At 39.4% G+C, this 18,739-nt stretch overlaps 1 protein-coding gene across 1 annotated transcript in view; it reads left to right on the top strand.

Moving 5' to 3' along the window:
- Positions 1 to 486: 486 nt before the first annotated feature.
- The window catches only part of LOC150082216 (obg-like ATPase 1), a 333,082-nt gene continuing 314,829 nt past the window's right edge, over positions 487 to 18,739 (top strand). The window contains exon 1 of the mRNA XM_090380053.1: positions 487 to 594. The gene's annotated coding sequence lies outside the window, so the exon portion shown is untranslated. The remainder of the gene's footprint in view (positions 595 to 18,739) is intronic.

Raw genomic sequence — 18,739 nt, forward strand, 5'->3', positions numbered from 1 at the left:
TATTATTTTTAGCCGTATGGTGCAAAGAAGCCTAAGGCTTTTGCTGCACCAGCCAAAAAAAAAAAAAAAAAAATTCTGAGTTACTCCTGAGAGAGAGAGAGAGAGAGAGAGAGAGAGGCAGAAATAGAAGGGAATCACGAAGAAAGAGAAGAATTATGATATCCAGCTCAGGACCCTGGGTTTGCCAAGCCCATACTCTCCAGATGTGAGCCGCTGGGGATATTGAAGCCTATCTGCTCTTCACATTTTTTAAAGGAAAGTTTGAAACAGGGTACACTGCGGACACCCTGATTTTGATGGACAATTGGGTTCTGTATGTTGAGATTATGTTGGAAGTTATACTTCTTTCAGCTTTACGATAATACTGTACTTCTAAAAAAAAAAAACTCTTGACAAAAAAATATTTTATCTACAGTCTTTCCTTAGAATTTTTTTCTTGTATGAAATACAATCATAGTGATTTGGCCTCAGTCAGAGTTAACGATATAGGGAAAGTATAGGGCGCATAACTGTCACGTTACCGTGGTTCTAAACCTAGGGTTAGGCTTATGTAAGTTATTTGTCGTTATACAGGAGGTTGTACATTGCTCTACGGTAATTATTAAATTTATGATTTTTATTTAAATAATGTAGATTTATGTCTTAAAGCTGCAGCATGACTGATTATCGTAATATGAACATTTGTTTTGTGATCTATGAATTTTTTTTACATTATATAAACATCTCCAAATATTTCTCATCACATTACGTTCTGTATGCATGTGCGAGTGTATAATGTCTATCTTGACGAAATGTTCTGTTTGAGCAATGCGAATAATTTCTTTAATTGTAGTAACATTCGTTGTGGTAAAGACAGCATGAGCATTAAATTTGTTTTCGAAGTTCTTTTTACAAATTAAGTAGAGGCTTGGATATGATAGTTCATTTAGAGGTTTTTATAGAAGTATTTCGCATGGAGTGGGGGGGGTGTCTAGTCGGTCCACGTGTTCATTAATTTTTTTTTTTTTTTTTTTTTTTTGGGCTTGTCTTGTATAAATTCCCAGAATAGTAACCTATTTTCCAACTGAAGTATATAGGAAGCATCTGTGTTACTCTTATTAGTTAGATTTGTTTGCCGGTGGAAAAACAGAACTAAGCCGGTGTTTGTTACCAGCCTTATTCACTTCCACCGGATTCTTTGGTATGACATAATACAACAGATTGTAAATATTCAATTATATATACAAATAAAAATAAATGAGAAAATAAATATATAATGAAAATAGCTTAAACTGGCAATCATACACAAGTGTGCTTTTCAGCAGTGACGGGCCCAGATAGGGTTATAGCACCCCCACCAGATAAAAATTGTGGTTTTTTTCCCCCTGCTGCATGATGAATTTAAGCCCAATGATTACCCAGAATACAAATCCCCCCCCCCACAAGAAAATCATGGATCGTGGTGATCCCAGGCTTTGATTCTGTTCTTCATAGGCTAACTATGGCTATAGTCACGTTCATTCAAATTATTATTATCAGTTTTTTTTCTTATTATTTTTTTATTTATTTGAAATTCAAATTCATTTTTCTTCTTTCTATTTTAATCTGATAGCTTTCCTGATAGCTATTACCTCTTAGATATATTTGAAAAGTTAAATGGAGAATGATACTCTGCTGGAAATATACTAAATTACAAAAGAAAGTAAACATATGCAAAAATAAACTAAAAGTGTGATGTTTTACCTATGTTCTTAGGCCCAATTTTTCCAAAGTGGCCATACTGAATATTATCAGTCACAATATTTACTGTTTGGGTGGTCTGGTGATAAAAAGAACTATATGAAAGCAAAATAAATTCTGTAATTCTTTGAACATTTATTGGATAAATATCATTGGATGGTTTTAGAATAAGCATTGAGGCAGTTAAGGCCATGAAGCATCACTATAATCTCTGTTAAGTGCATGTATTGTGGGGAGTGTATTTTGGTGATGATGAAAAATCACAATTTTAATATAAATGGAGTGAAAGACTATTAATAGTGCATGACTGTATTACCATTAATAGCCTACTGATAGTTGATAATAAATAATTATATACAGAGGATGTGGAAAGGCCAGGGAATGACCACCGCATATCCCCAGAGCAATATGGCCTTAGTTGCTAATGCTCCTAAAAAACCAAATAACAAACAACAAAAATAATTATAACTCTCAAAGATTGCATTTTGCCATATTTAGTATTAGTAATGCCAAATAATTCAAGGAAGTGGACTTTTTTTACATCAGCCAAAAAAAAAAAAAAAAAAAAATATATATATATATATATAATAAATAGCAATATTCATAAACTATTCCCATTCCCACAAGGTTACCATCAATTTAATTAACAAACTTAAATTTTATAGATTTATATTATTATCTGAATACATTTCGTTTTCTTAAACATTCATATATTTTGTACAAAATGCTAGTCTAGCCAAACGTTTCTGTCAGTTTTTAAAATGGAAATACAAGCAGCCCTAACACTTAATAGTGTTAATACTAACACTTAATAGTGCATGAGGAGTGCTGTGACTCGGGGAAGAACTGCGGGGGGTGATTCTCCAACGCATCACAGCCTAAAAAAATGTGCAACTTGTGAAATGTTTGCTGAACTATCTGGAACGGAACATGATATTGCCATGGGGGATGTCTTTGTGTGTGCGCACGATGTAAGGAGTGTAAGGAAATCAGCCGACAACTCAGCGTTATTATGGGCCTATATGAGAGTTTGAAGGACAGGGTGGATGCCCTCGAAAGATCTAAATTGAGGGGCCCATCAGGCTCTCAGCTGCCCACATCAACATCACAGCTTGCACTTGGTCATCACGCAACACAGCGGCAACCCCCAAGGCAGATTGCGCTGGTCCCAAAGGAACTAGTAGTTGTTGGTGACTCTATTGTCAGGGAAACAGGAAATATATTGTGTAAAAAGGATAGGTGGAACAGGACCAGGGTATGTCTGCCAGGGGCAAAGGTTGATGACGTTGTAGATCAGATATCATCTTTTAAGGGCACAAAAGGTGATATAGTTGTACACGTTGGCACTAATGATATTAAGAGTAGGAGACCGGCAGAATTACTTAACAAGTACAGGTCACTGTTGAAAAAAAGCCGTGAAGTAGGGTTGAATTTGAAAGTGTCTGCAATTCTGCCCAGACACGATAGGAGGGAGTATATGATGAGAGCCTTGTCGATCAATTCGGCCCTGGAAAGATTGTGCAAGGCTCAAGGGGTAGAATTTTTTTCAGCCTGGACTGTACTTGTTAACAGGAGAGATTGCTTCTACAGGGACGGGATACACTTAAATAGAAAGGGTGCAAGAATATTTGCTGATGCTATCGAGGCAGTGTTAGGTGGGTCGGAAAACTGATAGCTTGGGGGGATACAAGGACTAATAGTTTAACAGTAGCCGTAGGCAGAGGTGAAGGTGATTCTTGCACAACTTCTATTACAATAAGTAGCGACCTGGAGCGAGGGGTGTTGGGGGTTTCAGGGACGGATGTCAGTCATCGTGAAACAGGTGGGTATATGGGATGTGTTAGAGTGGCTGGGAATAGGAATAAGTGCATGTATACTTGCATGTATACCAATGCTAGAAGTATAGTAAATAAATTTGATGAATTTGAAGTGTTGGTCAAGACATCAAAGGCGGATATTGTTGGGATATCAGAGACGTGGTGTCACACAGATATAAGGAATGCCGAACTGGAATTTGGGGAGTACAATGTGTACAGAAAGGATAGACAGGATAGGAAGGGAGGAGGTGTTATACTGTTAATAAAGAAAAATATAAAATCAAAAGAAGTGCATCCAGTTGATATAGATGAACAGTGCACTGTTGAGTCAGTTTGGTGTGACATAAGCACTGCGAAAGCAAAAATTAGAGTAGGAGTGTGTTATAGGCCTAATGACTCGAATGAGTACAATGAACAGTTGTACAGAGAAATAGAGTGGGCTAGTAAATCGGAAAGTCTTATAATGGGGGATTTTAACTTCCCAGATATTGACTGGAACTTGTGGGTTGGGCACTCACACACTAGTCAGACATTTGTGGATTTATTGGATGATTGTTTTCTGCAGCAGCATGTTCGAGAGGCAACCAGAGAAAGTAATACTCTTGATCTGGTTATCAGCAGTGATCATTCATGTATTAGGAATTTGCAGATAAAAGAACCACTAGGTGGCAGTGATCACAGTGTACTGACGTGGGATTTACTTAAAGATGTAATTACCATCAGGGGTAAAGGAAAGGGTTTTTGCTTCCGTAAAGGCGAGTACAGTGGTCTCCGACAGTTTTTAAATTCTGTACAGTGGGATCAACTGACGATGTTACCAACAGTAAATTCTAAGTGGGAAGCATTCAAGGAATTAATCGTGGAAGCTACTAAAAGTTTCATACCTATTAAGAAATATTGTTCAAGGTTTAGGCCTAAATGGTTGTCAAATGAACTAATGAGACTCGTAACAGAGAAGAAAAATGCATGGGATGCATATAAATTATCAAGCGACTCAGAAGCCTATGGCAGATATAAGCTAGTCTGTAATCAGGTCACAAAGGAGGTTCGGCAGGCGAAGGCAGATTACGAGAAATCCTTGGCAAAAGATGCTAAGAAAAACAGCAAGGATTTCTTTACTTATATAAACTCTAAAAGGAAGGGGATGAATCTGATTGGTCCACTGGACATCGATGGTTCGACTGTTGATGATCCTGCTCAGATAGCAAACAAACTGAATGAGTATTTTGCATCTACATTCACACGTGAGGAATTATTAAGGTTTGAAAATGGCAGAAGGTTATCAAATTGTAGCAGGGTGCTTAATGATCTTGTAATAACTGAGAGCAAAGTGGAAGAGAAATTGTTGAAGTTAAACGTAAGAAAAGCACCTGGGGTGGATGGGATCTATCCAGTTATATTAAAGGAGGCGGCAAGGCAACTAAGCAAACCCTTAGCCATAATTATGAGAGCATCCTTGGACTCAGGGGAGGTTCCCACGGACTGGAGATGTGCAAATGTATCCCCAATTCACAAAAGGGGATCGAAGGGTGACACGAGTAATTACAGACCAGTTAGTTTAACTTCTGTTCCGGGTAAAATAATGGAGTCGCTGGTTAAAGATGCATTGCAGGATCATCTAGACAAGACTGCAGCAATAATTCAGACACAGCATGCGTTTGTTAAGGGAAAGTCTTGTCTGACAAATTTGATAGGATATTATGATGTGGTTACAAAGGAACTGGATGCAAAAAACACTTTTGATGTCATATATTTGGATTTCAGGAAAGCTTTTGACACTGTTGCGCATGGAAGACTATTGTACAAATTGGAGCAGAATGGTATTAAGGGTAAGTTGCTACAATGGATAAAAGGATGGTTAAGTGCGAGAAGACAGAGGGTGGTAATCAATGGGTGCTGCTCTTCTTGGACTAATGTTATTAGTGGAGTCCCACAGGGTTCGGTGTTAGGTCCACTGTTGTTTTGTATATATATCAATGATATTGATGAAGGTATATCAGGCTTAATGTCGAAGTTTGCAGATGATACAAAGGTTGGCAGGGTTGTTATTGACAGTAATGGCAGTCTGCTACTGCAACAGGATCTAGATAACTTGGGCAGATGGGCTAAGAAGTGGCAACTGAAGTTTAACCTTGACAAATGCAAAGTACTGCATATGGGTAGAAATAACCCCAGAGAAACGTACCAACTGTGTGATGCTACACTTAAGGTGGTAGAAAATGAAAAAGACCTGGGAGTAATTGTGCAGTCAGATATGAAGTTCTCTGAGCAATGCAGACAGGCTGCCAGGGCAGGTCATGGGGTTTTGTCAATGATATATAGGAATTTTGCTAGCAGGGAAAAGGAGGTGATTATCCCTCTGTATAAGGCAATGGTCAGGCCACGCCTTGAGTACTGCGTACAGGTCTGGAGACCTCATTTTAGGAAGGATGTAGATTTGCTTGAGCGTGTACAGGGAAGGGCAACAAGATTGGTGAGGGGAATGAAGGGATCCTCTTACCAAGAGAGTCTTAAGTTCTGCAAACTGCAGTGGCTGGAGACTAGGCACCTGCGCGGTGATCTGATTGAGGTATATAAGGCCTTGAATGGGTTGAGCACGCTGAATTCTGATGGGATCCTTCCACTTGTTCAGATTACGAACCTAAGGGGGCATAAATTCAAATTAAGAAAAGACAGATGTAGAATAGATGTGCGGAAATTTGCCTTTAGCCAGCAGGTGGTTAATTGCTGGAACAAACTTCCATCTGTCGTTGTGGAAGTTGATAGGTTGAATAAATTTAAGGAGGAACTGGACAGGCATTTGGAGGGAATAGTGTGATTTTTTTTTTTTTTTGGCTGATGCTGCATAAGCTCATACACATGCTTTCTTGCATCACATGCCACTACTACTACTACTACTACTTATGCAGCATCAGCAAAAAAAAAAAAAAACCACTCGCATTTCACCCCTCCGTTCGTTCGAAATACCTGTTCAGCTGAGCCTTAAATTTATTTAGGCTATCAACTTCCACAAGGGATGGAAGTCTGTTCCACCAACCAACTACCCGCTGGCTAAAGGCAAATTTCCGCACACCTATCCTACATCTGTCTTTGCTCAATTTGAATTTATGCCCTCTCAGGTGATTATGCTGAGCAAGAGGAAGAATCCCATCAGCATTGAGCATGCTCAAACCATTCAAGGCTTTATACACCTCTATCAGATCACCTCGCCAGTGCCTAGTCTCCAGACACTGTATTTTGCAAAATTTAAGCCTTTCTTCTTAAGAGCAACCCTTTGTTCCATTCACTAACCTTGTTACCTTCTCTGTACTTGTTCCAGCAGCTCTACATCCTTCTTGAAATGAGGCCTCCAGATCTGTATACAGTACTCAAGGTGTGGCCTGACCATTGCCTTATACAAGGGAATAATCACCTCCTTATCCCTGCTAGAAAAATTGCTGTATATCATTGACAAGACACCATGAGCTACTCTTGCAGTCCGTCTGCACTGCTCAGAGAATTTCATATCTGCCTGCACAATTACCCCCAGGTCCTTTTCATTCTCTACCACTGTCAGTGTAGTACCACTGAGTTGATACGTTGCTCTGGGGGTTACTGTTTCCCAAATGTAGTACTTTACATTTGTCAATGTTAAACTTCATTTGCCACCTCTCAGCCCATCTGCTCAACCTTTCCAGATCCTGTTGCAGCAGCATAGCATCAGTAGTCTCCTTAACAACCCTGCCAACCTTTGTATCGTCTGCGAACTTGGACATTAAGCTTGATATACCATCATCAATTTCATTTATAAATACAGAAAACAGCAATGGACCCAACACTGAACCCTGAGGGACTCCATTAACATTAGTCCACGAAGAGCAGTGTCCATTGATTACCACTCTCTGTCTTCTCCCACTCAACCATCCCTTTATCCATAGCAGCAATTTGTCTCCAATGCCACACTGCTCCAATTTGTGCAGCAGTCTTCCATGTGCAACAGTATCAAAAGCCTTTCTAAGATCCAAATATATAATTTCAAAGTTATTCCCTGCATCCAGTTCTTTTGTGACTGCATCATAGTATCCAATCAAATTGGTTAGGCAAGACTTTCCCTTAACAAAACCATGCTTTGTCTGAGCTATAACTGAAGTCTTGTCTAAATGATCGTGCAGTGCGTCTTTAACCAGTGCCTCCATTAATTTTCCTGGAACAGAAGTTCAACTCACAGGTCTATAATTACTTGTGTCAGCCTTTGATCCTCCTTTGTGAATTGAGGTCTCATTTGCACATTTCCAGTCTATGGGTACCTCCCCTGAGTCCAAAGAAGCTCTCATAATTATGGCTAAGGGTTTGCTTACTTTCTTTGCTGCCTCCTTTAATATAACTGGATAGATCCCATTCACCACGGATGCCTTTTTTATGTTTATCCTCAACAATTTCTCCTCCACTTTCCTCTCAGTTATTACAAAATCATCTAGCTCACTGCCAGAGTTTACTTCACCTCTGGAATTCCTCTTCCTAAATAACTCCTCATGTGTGAATGTAGATGCAAAATACTCATTTAGTTTGTTAGCCACCTGAGCAGGATCCTCAACTGTTGAACCGTCAATATCCAGTGGACCAATCTGATTCATCCCTCTCCTTGTAGAGTTTACATAGGTAAAGAACTCTTTTCTGTTTTTCTTTGCATCCTTTGCCAAGGATTTCTCATAATCTGCCTTTGCTTGTCTAATCTCCTTTGTTACTTGGTTACAGACCAGCTTATATATATCATAGGCTTCCATGTAACCCATTAATTTATATGTATCCCATGCATTTTTCTTCTCTGCCATATGTTTCATTAGTTCATCTGACATCCATTTAGGCCTAAAGCTTAAACAATATTTCTTAGTTGGTATGTAAAGCCTAGTAGTTTCCAAGATAGGTTCTTTGAATGCTTCCCATTTTGAATTTGCTGTTGCTAAAATCATCAGTTGGTCCCACTGTATAGAATTTAAATACTGTCTCAGAACATCATAGTCGCCTTTACGAAAGCAAAAACCCTTCCCTTTACCCCTGATGGTAGTTACCTCTTTGAGTAAATCCCACTTCAGCACACTATGATCACTGCCACCTAGTGGTTCCTTTATCTGTAGGTTCTTAATGCATGAAGGATCACTACTGATAATCAGATCAAGAGTATTACTCCCTAACATGCTGATGTAGAAAACAATCATCCAATAAATCCACAAAAGCCTTGCTAGTGTGTGTGTGTGTGTGTGTGTGTGTGTGAGACCAACCCACAAATTCCAGTCAATATCTAGGAAATTAAAATCCCCCATTATAACACTCTCTGATTTACTGGCCCACTCTATTTCCCTGTACAGTTTCTTATTATACTCATTAGAATCATTAGGCCTATAGCACACTCCTACTCTCAATTTCGATCTCCCAATGCTTATGTCACACCAGTCTGACTCGACACTGCACTGTCCAGCAATGTCCACTGACTTCACTTCCTTGGATTTTATGTGTTTCTTAACTAATAGCATAACTCCTCCTCCCATCCTGTCCTGTCTATCCTTTCTGTACACATTGTACTCTCCAAATTCCAGTTCTGCATTTCTTATATCTGTGTGACACCACGTCTCTGATATCCCAACAGTATCTGCCTTTGATGTTTTGAGCAATACCTCAAATTCATCAAATTTATTTACCAAACTCCTAGCATTGGTGTACACGCAAGTATAAATGCACCTGTTCCTATTCTTAGCTACGCTAACACAACCCATGTGTTTACTTGTACTGCAATGACTCCCAGCAGTCTCTGAAAATCCTGCATCTTGTTTTCCAGGCTGCTGCTCATTCCAATAGAAGCAGTGCAAGAATCACTTTCACCTCTGCCAGTGGCTACTGTTAATCTATTAGTCCTTGTATCCCCCCAAGCCAGCAGTTTTCCGACCCACCGAACACTGCCTCGATAGCATCAGCAAATATTCTTGCACCCTTTCTATTTAAGTGTATCCCATCCCTGTAGAAGCAGTCTCTCCTTTTAACAAGTACAGACCAGGCTGAAAAAAATTCTACCTATTGAGCCTTGCACAATCTTTCCAGGGCCGAATTGATCGACAAGGCTCTCATCATATACTCCCTCCTATCGTGTCTGGGCAGAATTGCAGACACTTTCAAATTCAACCCTAATTCACGGCTTTTTTCCAACAGCGACCTGTACTTGTTAAGTAATTCTGCCGGTCTCCTACTCTTAATATCATTAGTGCCAACGTGTACAACTATATCACCTTATGTGCCCTTAAAAGATGATATCCGCTCTACAACGTCATTAACCTTTGCCCTTGCCAGACATACCCTGGTCCTGTCCCATCTATCCTTTTTTACAAAGCATGTTCCCCCCTTCCCTGACAATAGAGTCACCAACAACTAGATGACTTTCATCAACCGGTGAAATACCACCACTTTGCTTATTGGAGGCTTGAAGTGGCGAAACCCATGTTTAGTCTCTAGAGCAAAGTTTCCGGCATCCTCCTCTCCCCATACTTCTCCTTCAACCCATGCACGGTACTAAGTACTATAGGTTTTGATACCTTTTGTGTTTGGGGTTCTCATAAAAAAAAAAAAAAAAAGTTCCTGTCGGACCAGTGCATTCTGCCTTGAGGGTTGCCGCTGTGTTGCATGATGACCAAGTGCAAGCTCTGTTGTTGATGTGGGCAGCTGAGAGCTTGATGGCCCCCTCAATTTAGTTGCTTCGAGGGCATTCACCCTGTCCTTCAAGCTCTCATATAGGCCCATAACAATGCTGAGTTGTTGCCTGATTTCCTTACACTCCTTACATCACGCATACACAAAGACATCCCCCATGGCAATATCATGTCCCGTACCCGATTGCTCCACAAACATCAAGCAAACAGTGCATTTTAAAAAGCTGTGATTTAGAGGGCACACTGCCCCCCCTCAGTTCTCCCCTGAACCACAGCACTCCCATTAGCTTGAGCCGTTTGGTTTGCTGCTCTGGTCTGAGTCATGATTTCAATTTAATTTCAATAAAATTTCAATTTCAGTACAAAATTATAACCCTAAACTTGTATCCCAACACAGTTATAACGCTATGTTTATGTTTCAGTATCGAGTATTATCTACGAGTTCCGTTTATATAACTTCCGTATCAAGTTATGTATTAATTAATTATGTTACGTTTGTAATCTAAGTTGTTATATGTATTTAGTTAAAAAGTACAATTTAATTCACAATGAAGTTTAACAAGATTAATAGATTTTACTGATTAATTGACAATATTATATTATATACTATACTATACTAAGCTTACGCTATCTAGTTTGGGGATATAACATGAGAAAACATAAGATAAAACATGAGAAAGCAATATAAAAAATCAAATATTGAAAATAGATATTTTAAAAAGTCAGTGTGAAACTATATATTTTGTGACATGCTAGTTTTAAACTTGGGGGATGCATAACACTTGAAGGCTGCCTACATGGCTGTGGGCCACACAGTATGAAGGAGTGGGCTGCACGTGGGCCTCGGGTTGGACGCCTGATTTAGTCTAATCTAAAAAATTCGTCCCCTCATGGTGAGTTCACTTAGTACTTGATCCAATCAATGAGGGGCAAATTGACATTCACACTTTCTTGTCCATCTGCGTGTAGAGAGTATGATGAGAGATTGCATGGCCTGTCATACTTTTCAGTCTTCCGGTGTGTGACAACCCCCTTCTCTTGTTTATCTTTGCTTCCAACTACCTCACACCACATTCTGTTCTGTTCTATGTTTACATGTATAAGTTTATATCTTGGAAAACTTTTATCACTCTCAAGCTGCTTTTGATAAGAAGCACTACACTTCCACCCTTTCTATCTTGCATATTCTTTCTAATTACATTATACATACTATAGTGAGACTCATCATTCCCTGTTTCTGGATAATACCATGTTTCCTTTAGGCCTGGTATATCAGTGCAGTTGTTCTAACCAGAAGTTGTAACATCGTTCCATTCAGAACACTAGCCATTTACATTTATAATTACTTTTTGTTTAATCACCCCTTTATCCACTTCTTCTGTATCCAATGGATTGATAGCATCAGCTCCTTTTGCTTCCTTCACTTTTAAACCTGAATTCCTTCAGAGCTTTTTTTCATTTAATGATGAATAATTGCTAGCAGAACTAATAGTCTTTTCCCTTTAAAGTGTATTTTGTGTGATTTATATGCAAAGAACTTTCGGTTCATCATCCATCATTATCTATACCGCTGCTCTCCTTTAATGGGCCAACACGGTTCATTTCTTTTAGTGTTTCACACATGTAAAGAACTCTACTGCATTTCTTCTTGCGCTTCTTTGACAGTTACTTTTCATAATGTCTTAGTCAGTCTTATACCTTGATTAACCTTGACTATAAATTAATGATATTGATGGAGACATATCATATTTAATGTCTGTTTGCTGATGATACTAAGGTTTGCAGGGTATGCTACTTTAACAAGAACTAGAGAAATTAGAAAGAGCAGATGAGAGGAGGCAGTTGAAACATTAACACTGATAAATACTGTATATGGATAGCTTGGTTTTCCATCAAAAGGATCCTTTTGATGGAAAATCCATCCTATGGTTTGATTTCCATCCTATGGTTTTCCATCAAAAGGATCGCACTATTTTCCAGAATAATATATTAATTGTTTGGTACCATACAAAAGGTAATAAAAAGGGAAAAGACCTAGGGGTAATTGTACACTCAAACATGAGGTTCTTTGAGTAGTGCAGACAGGCTGCCAAGACAGCTCATGGGTTTTGTCAGTGATATACAAGAATTTTGATAGAAGGTGATTATCCCATTATATAAGGCAATGTTTAGGTTGCACATTGGGTACTGTATACTGGTCTGGAAGCCTCATTTCAGAAAGAATGCAGATCTTCAGAAATGGCTGGGTGCATAGAAGAACAGCAAGTTTAGGCATGGGGCACAAAAGGGGTACCCTTACTAAGAAAGACCAGTTCACTGTATCTCTTCCATAGTACAGTGTGACTGTTGTCTTTTGAGGTTATGATGGGCATCGTGGTGAGAGCCAATCTTACAGTTCTAAAACAGTGTACACAGACTGGCTCTAGATAGTCCATGGAACGGAACCTGTTTGTAACTCTCTAGGAGCCATCTGGATCAGCTAGTGTATAATCTCACCGTCTCTACTCTGTCAGATAATAATGGGAGTGAGTCCAAGTGGTGTGTATGTGGAGGAACATTGTGAAGGCCACACTGTCTAGGAGCTGCGTATATTCTTGCTGTATGTATGACGTGCCCAAAAATTTCATTACTTCATTCATTGGGAATAATCAAATTAACAGAACAAACTTAACTGCAAAAAGATCTAAACCTCCTCAAAACAACCTTATTCATTTCACAAATATACTTGGTCACAGTTCCAATCTCAGTGATGTCCAATTCCACTTGCAGCCTGTGAACCCTCATTTACTTTTCTAATGGAATCCCAAATTATCAGTTTCCCCAACCACTGCTCACCTAAGTTTGCTTAATTATGCACTATACAATTCCTTTTGCTTCAAAGATGGTACTTATGCATATGCCCTCTGTAATATTCCCTATCAGAGACTTAGTAATTTCGAATCTCCTCTTTTTGATCTTCTCTGGCTTAAAATCTCTTTAACCCATTCTGTCAAATTCATCTAATGACTCTATCATTCTTCCAGCTCTGCTAATCACTTGGAACTCTTTGACTTCCTTTCTTGAAACTTGGCTTTTTACAGCCCAACCTTCTTGCTAGTGAAGTAATTTTTCTTGGTGATTTTAATGCATACAACTCTAGCTGGCTTCAGTTTTCTAGTTATGTGGAACCAGCTGATCAAGATGCTGATGCTTTTGCAATTACTAATGACCTTGCACAAATTGTTCATTTACCTACCAGAATACTAGACAACCCTAACTACACACACCCAGTACTCTTAATCTTTTTCTCCTGAATAACTCTTCAAAGTATACTTGGCTGAAGTGAGTGGTCCTGTAGGCACCTCAGATCACAACTTGGTAATGGTCTCTTCTCCAATGCAGATGATCTGCGAGATTTTTATTCTTCTTTTCCTTGATTGGATTACTGTTTTAAATCCTGTGATGCCAGTTTGTCAGAGAAATTATTCTTGTAGGGATCAAATCCTTTATTCCACACTCCATCTTAAATTCTTGTCTTTTATCTAAACCTCCTTGGTTTTCCAAGGAGTATGCTAAGGCTGTTTAAGATAAGAATGTTGCATATTGCAATTGGCTTGCTCACAATAATTGTAAGCAGTTATTAATTAGTCCAAGCTGGATTTTGAACAGGCTAAGAGTAGAAAAGTTGCTTCTCAACCAAACACTAGGTTGACCATTCTGGTCAACCTAGTGTTTGGTTTACCTAGTGTTTTTACCCATTGTTATGCCTGTCATCTGTTAAAACCTGATGATTTTATTGTTTCCTCACTAAAGTCCATTTACTAGCATTCGACTTTTCTTATAACTCTGTATTGATGACCTTGGTAAACCACCTCCTACCATTCCCAGTATGCTCCATTCAGTGCCTCCTATGGTTTTCCATCAAAAGGATCGCAGAAGAATTTTAAACAGTTTTGATGCCAATAAAGCACAATATTATTTCTCCTGATGGTATTTCTTCACTTGTTCTCAAAACCTGTGCTCCTGAGCTTACCTTTGTTCTGTATTACCTTTTTACACTTTCTTATTCCACCGGTGTTTTCCCTTCTACATGAAAATTTGCTCCTATTCAGTCAGTTCCTAAAAAGGGTGGCAAATCCCTCCCAACCAATTATTGTCCCATTGCACTTACTTTTACTCTTTCTAAAGTAATAGAGAAATCCATCAACTGCAAACTCCTAAACTATTTGGAAACCTTCCATCTGATCAGTGATTACCAATATGGATTCCATCAGTGTCTATCCACTGGTAATATTTTGGCTTATATTACCCATCTGTGGACAAATTCAGAGGAAAAGTTTGGTGACTGCACAGCAGCACATTTTTCCGCAGCATAGATGGCCCGGTAAGAAGACTGAACACCTTGGATGACTTTGCTGACCATGGCAGACCTAGCAAGATTGGGAACTATTATCTTGATGGCTGCCATTCCTTTAGGTAAAATGTTCTTAACTGCTTCGGCGCCTCCATAGCCAAGTGGACAGGAGCAACAGTGCGAGCACGCGCTTCTTGATTAGACTGGGGTTCGAGCCCGTGAGCCACCAAATATGGAGGATGTGGAAAGGTCAGGGAATGACCACCACATATCTCCGGAGCAATATGGCCTTAGTTGCTAATGCTCCTAAAAACCAAATAACAACATTTTAACTGCTTCAGCTATTCCTCCCCCCCCCTTTTTTTTTTGTAAAATGCTTTGGTGGTGCTACGGCATCGTCATTCTAGCGTTTGTCTATTTTGGCCTCTAACTAACTCCTTATTTCTCAGTTCCTGTGTGAGTCAAGGAGATTTTCAATATCTTTTTTCAGCACGGATAAAGACGTGATTATTCTATTGTATAAGGCAATGGTTAGGCTATATCTTGAGTGCTGTATGCAGGTCTGGACGCCTTAAGGAAGCATATAGATCTGTTGGAAAAGGTGCTCTTACCTTTATAGGTAAGAGCACCTTTTGTTCCCTTTACCAATCTGGTTGCCCTTCTCTACACCCATTCCAGCAAATTCGGATGTTTTTTTAGTTCTGCAAATTGCAGAACTAAAGAACATCTGGAAATAACCCTCTGAGAACATCTGGCTAAGGTATTTAAAAGGATTTGAATGGATTGAGTAAGGATTCTGATGGCAGCTTTCCTCTTGCTCAGACAACACTTGCACGAGGTGACATAAATTTAAATTGAGGATGAATGATTGCAGGTTAGCTGTGCAGAAATTTGCTTTCAGTCAGCATGTAGTTGGAACAAACTTCCATCAGGTGCTGCAGAAGTAGATAGTGCGAATAAATTTAAGGCGCAACTAGCAAATTATAGGAGTAGTAGTAGTAATGACAAATGATGCAAGAAAGCAAGCTTATATAGCATCAGCCAAAAAAAAAAAAAAAAAACTTCACCCGCCTGTATAATCCAAGGCTTTGTCTAATTCTCCCTTGAATTTATTCAACCCATCCACTTCCACAATAACAGATTGAAGCCTATTCCAACAATCAACCACCTGCTGGCTGAAGGCGAACTTCCACACATCTATCCTGCAACCAACCTTCCTCAACTTGAATTTATGCCCCTCATGTGTGTGAGACTCAGCAAGTGGAAGTATACCATTACCATTCAGCTTGCTCAATCCAGTCAAGGCTTTAAACACCTCAGTCATATCTCCCCGCAGGTGCCTAGTCTCAAGATGCTGCAGTTTGCAGAACTGATGCCTTTCTAGGTAAGAGCACCTTTTGTTCCCTTCACCAATCTGGTTGCCCTTCTCTACACCCGTTCCAGCAGATGTACATCCTTTCTAAAGTGAGGCCTCCAGGCCTGTATACAGTACTCAAGATGCGGCCTAACCATGGCCTTATACAAAGGGATAATCACTTCCTTACCCCTGCTAGCAAAGTTTCTGTATCATTGACGACAAAACCCCATGAGCTGTCCTGGCAGCATGTCTGCAGCTAACGAATTTCATGTCTGACTGCTCCCAGCTCTTTTTCATTCTGCACCAACTACCCTGAGTGTAGTACCACACAGTTGATAAATTACTCTGGGATTACTGCTACCCATGTGCAGTACTTGCATTTGGCAGTGTTATAAACTTGAACTGCCATTTCTCAGCCCACTGACCCAATTTTCCTAGATCTTGTTGTAGTAGCTCACCTGATGACTGTTGTTAAGGCCTTTGTTTAACCATCCTGCCAACTTTTGTATCTTCTGAAACTTAGACATTAAGCCTGATATACCTTCATCAATATCATTGATAAATATTGAAAACAACAATGGATGCAGCACTGAACCCTGGGGAACTCCACTAATAACATTGTCCAAGAAGAGCAGTGCCCGTTGATAACCACTCTGTCTTCCACTTAACCATCCCTTTATCCATAACTTGCCATTAATGCCACATTGCTCCAGTTTTGTACAGCAGTCTTTTATTTGTAACAATATCAAAAGCTTTCCTGAAATCTAAGTATATGATTTAAAATTATTTTTTGCTTGCAGTTCCTTGGTCACTGCATCATAGTAACCTATCGAATTGGTTAGACAAGACTGCCCCTTGACAAATGCATGCTGTGATTGCAGTATAATAGGCATGCCTATCCAAATTGTCTTGCATTACGTCTTTAATCATGATTCCATTATTTTCCCTGAATAGATCTGTAATTATCTCCATGTCACCTTTTGATCCTCCTTTATGAATTGGAGATATATTCTCACTTCTCCAGTCCATAGGAACCTTCCCTGAATCCAAAGATGATCTCATAATTATGGCTAAGGATTTTTTTACTTCATTTGTGGCTCCTTTATTTAGGCACTTGGGGTGGATTCCATCCACCCCAAAGTGCCTTTTTTATGTCAATTTTCAATAAATTCTCCTTCACTTTCCTTCCAGGTATCACAAAGTCATTTATCCCCTTATTGGAGTTTGATAAATTTCTGGCATCCCTCCCTAAAGAATTCCTCATGTGTGAATGTAGATGCAAAATACCTATTCGATTTGTGTGCAACCTGAGCAGAGTCATCAACAGTTGGTCCATAGACATCAAGTTTTTCTTTGCATTCTTTGCCAGAGACTTCTCATAATCTGCCTTAGCTTGTCTAACCTACTTTGTGGCTTGATTAAAGACTAATTTATGTCTATCATAGGCTTCTCTATTACCTGATAATTTATATGCATTCCATATACTTTTCTTCTCTGCCTCGTGTCTTAAAAGTTCATCTGGCATCCATTTAGGTCTAAGCCTTGAACAGTATTTCTTCATTGGTACGAAAAGCCTAGTAGCTTCTTTGATTACTTACCATTTACAATTTACCGTTGGTAACATCATCTGCACAGAATTTTAAAACTGTCTGAGACCATTTTAGTCCCTCTTACGAAATCAAAAGACTTTCTCTTTAATCTTGAGATAGTAGTTACATGTTTAATTAAATTTCACATTAGTACACTGTGATCACTACCACCAAGTGGGTCTTTTTTCTGCAGATTATTAATGCATGAAAAACCACTGCTGGTAACCAGATCGAGAGTATTGCTTTCTCTTGCCTCTCTTACATGCTGCTGTATAAAATGGTCATCCAAAAAAGTCTTGCTAGTGTGTGAGTGAACAACCCACATATTCCAGTCAACATCAGGAAAGGTAAAATCCTCCATTATGAGACATTCTGATTTGCTGCCCCTTCTATTTCTCTGTGTAGCTGTTTGATATACTCATCACAGTTATTAGGCTTGTAAAAAGATAGATGGTGTAGGAGTAGGGTATGTCTGCCAGGGGGCAAAAGTTGATGATGTTGTGTTTGCTGCTTTTTTTTTAACAATTGCGCCATTGTTGAAAAAAAAGCAGCAAATTAGGGTTGAATTTGAAAGTGTCTACAATTCTGCCCAGCCACAATGGGACAGAGTATATAATGACAAATGTAAAGTACTACACATGGGAAACAGCAACCCCAGAGCAACGTATCAACTCTGTGGTACTACACTAACAGTGGTAGAGAATGAAAGGGACTTGGGGGTGGTTGTGCAGGCAGATATGAAGTTCTCTGAGCAGTGCAGACGGGCTGCAAGAGTAGCTCATGGAGTATTGTCAATGATATACAGGAATTTTTCCAGCAGGGATAAGGAGGTGATTATTCCATTGTATAAGGCGATGGTCAGGCCACACCTAGAGTACTGTATACAGGTCTGGAGGCCTCATTTCAAGAAGGATGTAGAGCTGCTGGAACGAGTACAGAGAAGGGCAACAAGATTAGTGAATGGAACAAAGGGGTGCTCTTACGAAGAAAGGCTTAAGTTTTGCAAATTACAGTGTCTGGAGACTAGGCACCAGCGAGGTGATCTGATAGAGGTGTATAAAGCCTTGAATGGTTTGAGCATGCTCAATGCTGATGGGATTCTTCCTCTAGCTCAGAAAAATCACCTGAGAGGGCATAAATTCAAATTGAGGAAAGACAGATGTAGGATAGACGTGCGGAAATTTGCCTTTAGCCAGCGGGTGGTTGGTTGGTGGAACAGACTTCCATCCCTTGTGGTGGAGGTTGATAGC

Source organism: Mastigoproctus giganteus, chromosome 8, assembly GCF_048544385.1.
Source record: "Mastigoproctus giganteus isolate SK-2022 chromosome 8, ASM4854438v1, whole genome shotgun sequence".
Lineage (NCBI taxonomy): Eukaryota > Metazoa > Arthropoda > Arachnida > Uropygi > Thelyphonidae > Mastigoproctus > Mastigoproctus giganteus.